Source organism: Macaca nemestrina, chromosome 3 (genome assembly GCF_043159975.1).
Source record: "Macaca nemestrina isolate mMacNem1 chromosome 3, mMacNem.hap1, whole genome shotgun sequence".
Taxonomy (NCBI): domain Eukaryota; kingdom Metazoa; phylum Chordata; class Mammalia; order Primates; family Cercopithecidae; genus Macaca; species Macaca nemestrina.
Window position 1 is genome coordinate 11,416,335 of NC_092127.1, and position 8,183 is coordinate 11,424,517.

Genomic DNA, 8,183 nt, shown 5'->3' on the forward strand with positions numbered 1-8,183 from the left:
TAGTAAGAAAAAGGCATCCACAATGCCAGTACTTCAAAATAACCCTATGGAGTATATTTATGCTAATGTTTTAGCATACATATGTACATGTTTAGAGTTTTTAAATTTTGTTTTGATTTTTTGAGAAATTAGATCATGTAACACATGTCAATTTGTAGCTTTTTTTCTTTTAACACTATATTATGCATTTTATTAAGTAACTATATATACACATATTTATTTATTTATATGATTATTTAATGGCTGTGTGTTTCATTCATGTATTTTCTGATATATTAATATTTTCTTTAGACAAGTTCTTTGCACATGTATATTATATTACCACATGATATTAGTATATTATATTACCTTATATCCTTTAAAAAGTGCCAAAATGAGGGGAAGCATGAATCAGCCTTATTTGGGAGAGTAATGCCATCGATATTGACCAGGCCCAATACTTGAATTCAGTAACAACTGTCAATCTTGCTCAGTAGATTAACGCTCCAAATACATTTTTTTTTTCCTTTGAGATTTTACTAGCTGGGAAAGATTTTATTTTCTTCCTTTATTTAATAAACTCCTACATGTTCTTCAAGACCAATATCAAATGTCCATTTCTGTGACCCAACTTTATTTCTCCTGGGGGATTAGTTATTCCTCTTTCTATACATTCAAATTCATTAACACCCTCCATTACAGACTTTATCAGCCTACCTTGTTAATTTCTTCCACAAGGTTATTTGTTCCCTTAGTAGGGTAAGCATGTGTTATTCATTGTTGTATTCTTAAAACCTCTACAGTGTCTGGCATAGAGCAGTAACATGTTTGTGAAGGCCAAGATGCACTGGCATTTAAGGGACTGATATTCAGCCATTAAACATCAATATCCGTTTTTTGTTTGTTTGTTTGTTTGTTTTCGACAGAGTCTCACTCTGTCGCCCAGGCTGGAGTGAAGTGGCTCAATCTCGGCTCAAAGTAACCTCTGCCTCCCAGGTTAAAAAGATTCTCCTGCCTCAGTCTCCCGAGGACCTGGTATTACAGGCACCCACCACCATGACTGGCTAATTTTTGTATTTTTAGTTCAGACAGGGTTTCACCACATTGTCCAGGCTGGTCTCTAACTCTTGACCTCAGGTAATGCACCCATCTCAGCCTCCCAAAGTGCACCAGTATACTTTTATGTGTGATTACAGTATTAAAACACCTCCATTTCCTATGGTAAGCTACAACTGTTTGAAGCTCTCAAGTGCTCACCTCCTTTCTCTCAGAGCTCCCATATGATCTAGGAACTAAATGCTTAGTATCTGGAATAGAAAAAGGGTCTTTAGGAACTACCCCCTCCAGCATGCTCATACCATACTCTGTTCTCATGGTCTATGACTCTGCAAGGTGACAAGTTTTAATATTATTTCTCCTCGTAGATATGTCACATTGCATTTCCTGGTGGACCATTATTACATTGACTAACATAGGATATTATCAATATTCAGAACTTTGAGAAGATACATCGAGGGAGGTTTGTTGTAGATATGGTGATGGTTTGCTTTTTTTCTTTTTTAAATTTCCTACACTTTCAGAAAACTCACAAAAGTCATAACATTAAAACATAAAGGCATCTTCTATTTATTTTCACATCAATTACTGTACAGTTATTCTGTTCCTTCTATGTCCACAGAATACTGAGAAAATTTTACAAAAGTTACCTAACCTTTTGTGATCTACTTTCTATTACAAGAGTGCAAGATGAGCTGAGTTACTTGCTCCTTTTGAATTCCTGAACTGAATCATTTTAGAGCACTGGATACCTCGGAGATTCTTTTCTCATTTAGACTTTCAAAATTTTTACTCTTGATTAACATAACACAACCCAAAGCCATTGCTTATTATTCCTTGATACTGAAAACAATTTTGTGAATTAGTTGTGTATACAAACAAGTTTGTCTAATCTTACCAAATGTGTTTAACTATATTGTTGACTAGTTTTAGTTCAGTGGAGTTTTTATAACATAGTTGTGGCTATTCTGGTATATGATGCCTTTCATAACAGTAAAATGCAAGTATGTTGTTGGTGTAATAAAGTTTTTCCACTAATATACTTGAAATCTGAATCACCTATATTTTAGGCCTAAATAGTGAGCTTTATACTGCCTTTAAAATTAGAGGGAAACAAAATTAATTTTTTTGGAATATATTTTAATCCCACTTTTTAAATTATCTGAAGATTTTAAGGTTGCTAGTGAAGTTAAACATTGCTTCCATAGTTATTAATAACTTATATTTCTCCAGATCTAGTTTGGCCCCCGTTATTACTTCTAGAGGATTTAGAATGACTGCAGGGAGAAGAGAAATGGAAAATAATATGAGGTTTCAGAGTGTGATAAGGGAAACAAAGTGGGGAGAATTAGAGGAGAGTCTTGTAACTCTAACTCCCATACTATCCTTCCAACTCGGTTAAATTCTTCCCCTAGGCTAGATTCCTTCACAACCCTCTCTGATTCTTCCAGAGCCAGAACCATTATCTTAGAGCTTGACTCATTTTCCTCTAAGATGATTTATCTTGACACAAATCTCATCCTCTAGTAATCATCCCTAGAAAGACTCCAGTAGATGAAGAAACATTTGGACCATGGATCTTTCTCAGGTGGAGCTTTTGATTACGGAATGTGGATGAAATGATACTTATACCTCACTCTTTAACAACACATTCCTGAATATTAGTATTTCAACATTACTGGTAGAAAATCCTGGAAAACAGAATATTGCATTTTGCTCAATGAAGGAGGTAAAAATATGCCACCTGCTATAGCAAATAAGTATGTATTATAGATTTTAAGATAGCTAGAAGTTTTTGCATGTTGTCACCACAAAGAAATTACAAATGTTGAAAGTGATGAATACAATAATTACCCAAAGTTGATCATTATACCATGTATACATGCATTAAAACATTACATTATGACAGTACAGGCATCAAAAAGAATGAAATAATGTATTGTGCAGCACCATGGATGGAACTGGTGGACAGTATATTAGGTGAACTAACTCAAAAGCAGAAAATCTTATATGGCATGTTGTCACTATAAGTAGGAGCTAAACATGGGTCCATAGGGACATTAAGATGGAGATAATAGACATTGGGAACTCCAAAAATGGGTTGTAGAGGAGACAGCGAAGGCTGAAAAATTACTTATTCAGTAAAATGTTCAGTATTCCAGTGACAGATACACTGGTAGCCCAATCCCCGTCATTATACAATAGACCCTTGTAACAAACATGCACGTATTACCCTTGAATCTAAATTAATAAATAAAAGTTAATATCTCTTTGAATTATACAATATATATTTCTGAAAAGAAGACACGCTACAGTGTACCATATAAATATGTACAATTATTATGTCAATTATAAACTTAAACATTTAATAAAAAATATGCCACCTTGGTTATTGGTTATTTAAATTAAAGGAATTTGAAAAACAACAGGTACAAGAGGATTACTCTGACCTTTGCTCTGTGTCTTAAAAGTTAAAGATGAAATTCTTATGTAGAATGTATCCTTCCTATACTAGAAAAAAGGCAATGGTCTTATCATCAAGGATGGAAAGGTGAGGCCAAGAGAATTCTGTACAACAACGAACCTTGTTAAACTAACCCTTGTCTGTCCAAGTAAAGAGCCTGTCCTAAGCCCCTTTGTCTTATCAAATTCTCAGTTTACCATTCTTTGTTTAATTCACTATACGGGTAACTGACTCTAACTGCTTCTGTGGGGTTTTCATTTCTTTATAAGGGTGCTGATGCCACATGAAACTTCTATGAAATCAATTTCTATGCTTTTCTCCTGTGAATCTGTTTTACGTCAACTTAATTATCAGACCCAGCCGAGACCTCGAGAGGATAGAGGTGGAGTCTTGCTGCCCCTACACTCATATATTGTAATTACTGCTTTATTATCTCTAGAAAATCTTTGATTGTTGGTTATGTCTTCTTAACTCCAGTTGGGTTATTCAAACCAGTTTTCTTCATTTTGACTGACCATGCATTTCAGATATTAGGGCATTCGAAAATAAATAAAAATTATTTTATATCCACGAATGTTAAGTATTCAGAGCTGTCTAAGAAACAGTATTTCTGGTTGCCAGAGATACTAAAATCGCTAGAAAGTGGGATGTCCCTTTTGCTGCTGCGGCCGGCGCCATCAGTATGCTCAGGCTTCAGAAGAGACTCGCCTCTAGCGTCCTCCGCTGTGGCAAAAAGGTCTGGTTGGACCCCAGTGAGACCAACGAAATCGCCATTGCCAACTCCCTTCAGCAGATCTCGAAGCTGATCAGAGATGGTCTGATCAAGCTTAAGCCTGTGCCTGTCCATTCCCAGGCTCAATGCCGGAGAAACACCTTGGCCGGCCGCGAAGGCAGACAACGTGGGCATAGGTAAGCGAAAGGGTACAGACAACGCCCGAATGCCAGAGAAGATCACGTGGATGAGGAGAATGAGGATTCTGCACCTGCTGCTCAGAAGATACTGTGAATCTAAGAAGACTGATTGCCACATGTATCACAGCCTGTACCTGAAGGTGAAGGGGAATGTGTTCAAAAACAAGTGGATTCTCAGGGAACACAGCCACAAGCTAAGGCAGACCAGGCCCACAAGAAGCTCCTGGCTGTCCCGGCTGAGGCCAGCCGGTCTATGACCAAGAAGCACGCAATTGCCCTGAAGAGCGCCTCCAGGCCGAGAAGAAGGAGATCATCAAGACTTTGTCCAAGGAGGAAGAGATCAATAAATAAAAGCTCCCCTTTAGTCTGTACACACTGGCCTCCGTGATTACACAGATCAGCCATTAAAATAAAACAAGCCATTATTTGCTTAAAAAAAAAAAAGTGGTACATAATAGTAGTATTAATTCTCTATATTCTCCTGCAGTCCACATGAAGTACCAATGCATTTTATAGAAACAGACTCACCGATTTTCTAAGTACGAACTTGGTTTTCCTAAGAAAAGGTGTACTGCTTATCAAACACACACACATCTCTATAAATTAACGATATTACATAATTCCACTTTGTGACGAAGTCATTATTTGCATTTCAATTATTAAACACTATCTCCCCTCATAGGCAAGGTGCAAATTACATTAATGCTAGTGTACAATTTATACATATAATTACCCAAAGTATTTTGAATGGATACAGGTGGCTTTCAGCTTATGTTCAGATTTTCTGTGTAATCTTTCCCCAAATCGCCATTCATTGCTATGAATAATACAATTTTGCTGTTAAAAGTCTTAGTTGAGCGTTATAAGAAAATATTGACACATTTTTCCCTTTATGATTATACCTGGTGATTTCTACTTGAAGCATAATATTTTTCTGAGAATTGGTGAGACGGAAGAATTCAGACAACAAAATTGTCATTTCTATAGTCTAAAGTTTGAGCAGAAAAAAAAAATTAGAATTGATGTTTGAATTTCCTGCTGTTTTTGCCTTAGATGATTCTATTTTACAGATGAACAATACTCTTCCAAATGTTTGATAGCTGGATCACAACTTCAAAGGGATAATCACAAAAATACCTCTTTGTAGTAGCTACACTTTAAAGTCTGTTGTTAACAGCCTCAGTTTAAAACGCTATCTTCCAGCTAGGTATTCTCAGATTGAAAATCTGCAGAGTTACTTCATTTACTCTTGTGTAATATAGTCTGATTACTGATAAGCTTCTAGTTTCAGTGACTATTTGTAGATTATATTTTCTATCTTTTTGCTTAATGAAGTATTTTTATAAGCTGTAGTTTTCATTTTATCTTAATGCCCTAAAAAAGATCAAACTTTGTTTTTAATTTGCTCTCAAAAATATTCAAATTAGAAATTGCATTTCCCAGTTCACTGTGTTGGTGATGATCATCAGAATGAAATGGTAAATACAAGGAAATGCATCTTTTACAGTTGTATACACTCATCAATAGAAACAAACAAAAAATGCTGCTCTTTTTTCAAATAAGCTGGAGAAAGCATCTGTCTTACTATAAACAGTATACTTCACCAACCATGTGAGAATTTATTTTTATTGTCATGATTTAGCTGGTTGAAAGTGGCTTTTACCAGCCTGCAAGTTACTTACTGTTTTGATTAAGGAGGCTTTCTAAAAGGACACCAATGAACTGCAGTAGATAGTAATTTTAAAAGGTAGAGGTTCTACTACTAGTGCTTCCCTCACTATCTTTGCAGTGCTTAGATGTCATCAACATAAAGACAGTTAAGTGAACTGGTGACTTATAAAAATCCTCTCAATATGTGTACTATAGAAAGACTGAGAATTTGAAATCTAGGAACACGACTCTTTTGTTATTATCAAAGTTAAATAGAAAGTAGATCTAATGACATGATGGAAATAGAATAGGAATTTTACTCAGCATGTGGTAAAAATATAATTGAAGAAAATATAGTTGTGTTACAGGAAGAATGTAGTAGGTTTAACTCAAAAGAATTCTTTTATACTCGTGTTAAATTATAGATATTTTATTGCCACTAATTCAAAGGTTATGAGTTGAACCAATTGGATATTCTCATAACAAAATTACATCTTTTATCAGGCAGACAATAATGACAATATACACGTTGGGGTGTGTTTCACTGAATGAGTGAAAATGTACAATGTCAGAGTGGTCTTGTGGGTAATGGGACATTTAGCTCTATTCTGAAGAAAAGTCAACTGGTATATTTTGATAATTGGACAGGAAAATATAGGAAATACTAATTCTGGCAGTGACCAATACTATATTACAGGGCTACAGTTACCAATACAGCATGGTACTGGTACCAAAGCAGATATATAAACCAATAGAACAGAACAGAGACCTCAAAAAAAAAAAAAAAAACCACCACACATCTACAACCATGCGATGTTCAACTAACTTGAAAAAAACAAGCAATGGGAAAAGGATTCCCTATTCAATAAATGGTGCTGGGAAACTGGCTAGTCATATTCAAAAAACAGAAACTGGACCCTTTCCTTACACCTTATGCAAAAATTAACTCAGATGGATCAAAGATTTAAATGAAAAACCTAAAACCACAAAAACCCCTGAATAAAATCTAGGCAATACTATTCAGGACACAGGTATGGGCAAAGATTTCATGACTAAAACACCAAAAGCAATTGCAACAAAAGCCAAAATTGACAAATGAGATCTAATTAAACTAAAGAGATCTAAAACAAAAGAAACTATCATCAGAATGAACAGGCAACCTACAGAATGGGAGAAATTTTTTGCAATCTATCTATCTGACAAAAAACTAATATCCAGAATCTACAAGGATTAAACACATTTACAAGAAAAAAAAATCCCATCAAAAAGTGGGCAAAGGATATGAACAGACACTTTTCAAAAGAAGACATATGTGGCTAAAAAACATGTGAAAAAAAGCTCACCATCACAGGTCATTAGAGAAATGCAAATCAAAAACACAATGAGATACCATCTCACACCAGTTAGAATGGTAATCATTAAAAAGTCAGGAAACAACAGATGCTGGTGAGAATATGGAAAAATAGGAATGCTTTTATGCCATTGGTGGAAGTGCAAATTAGTTCAATCATTGAGGAAGACAGTGTGGCGATTCCTCCAGGATCTAGAACCAGAAATACCATTTGACCAGCAATCCCATTACTGGGTATATACCCAAGGGTAATGTAAATAATTCTACTATAAAGACACATGCACATGTACGTTTACTCTTTACAATAACAAAGACTTGGAAACAACCCAAATGCCCATCAATGATAGACTGGATAAAGAAAATATGGCACATATATACCATGGAATACTATGCAGCCATAAAAAGAATGAATTCATGTCCTTTGCAGGGACATAGATGAAGCTGGAAGCCATCATTCTCAGCAAACTAACACAGGAACAGAAAACCAAACACCACATGTTCTCACTCCTAAGAGGGAGTGGAACAATGAGAACACCTGGACACAGGGAGGGAAACATCACACACCAGGGCCTATTGGGGGGTGGGAGGCAAGGGGAGGGAGATCATTGGGACAGATATCTGATGCATGCGAGATTTAAAACCTAGATGACAGGTTGATAGGTGCAGCAAACCACCATGGCACATGTATATGTATGTAACAAACCTGCTTGTTCTGCACATGTGTCCCAGAACTCAAAATAAAAAATTCAAAAGACTTTAAAACTTAAGTGA

At 35.6% G+C, this 8,183-nt stretch overlaps 1 pseudogene; it reads left to right on the forward strand.

The window, feature by feature from the left end:
- Window positions 1-4,181: 4,181 nt before the first annotated feature.
- Window positions 4,182-4,762, forward strand: LOC105466755 (large ribosomal subunit protein eL19-like; annotated as a pseudogene).
- Window positions 4,763-8,183: the final 3,421 nt, after the last annotated feature.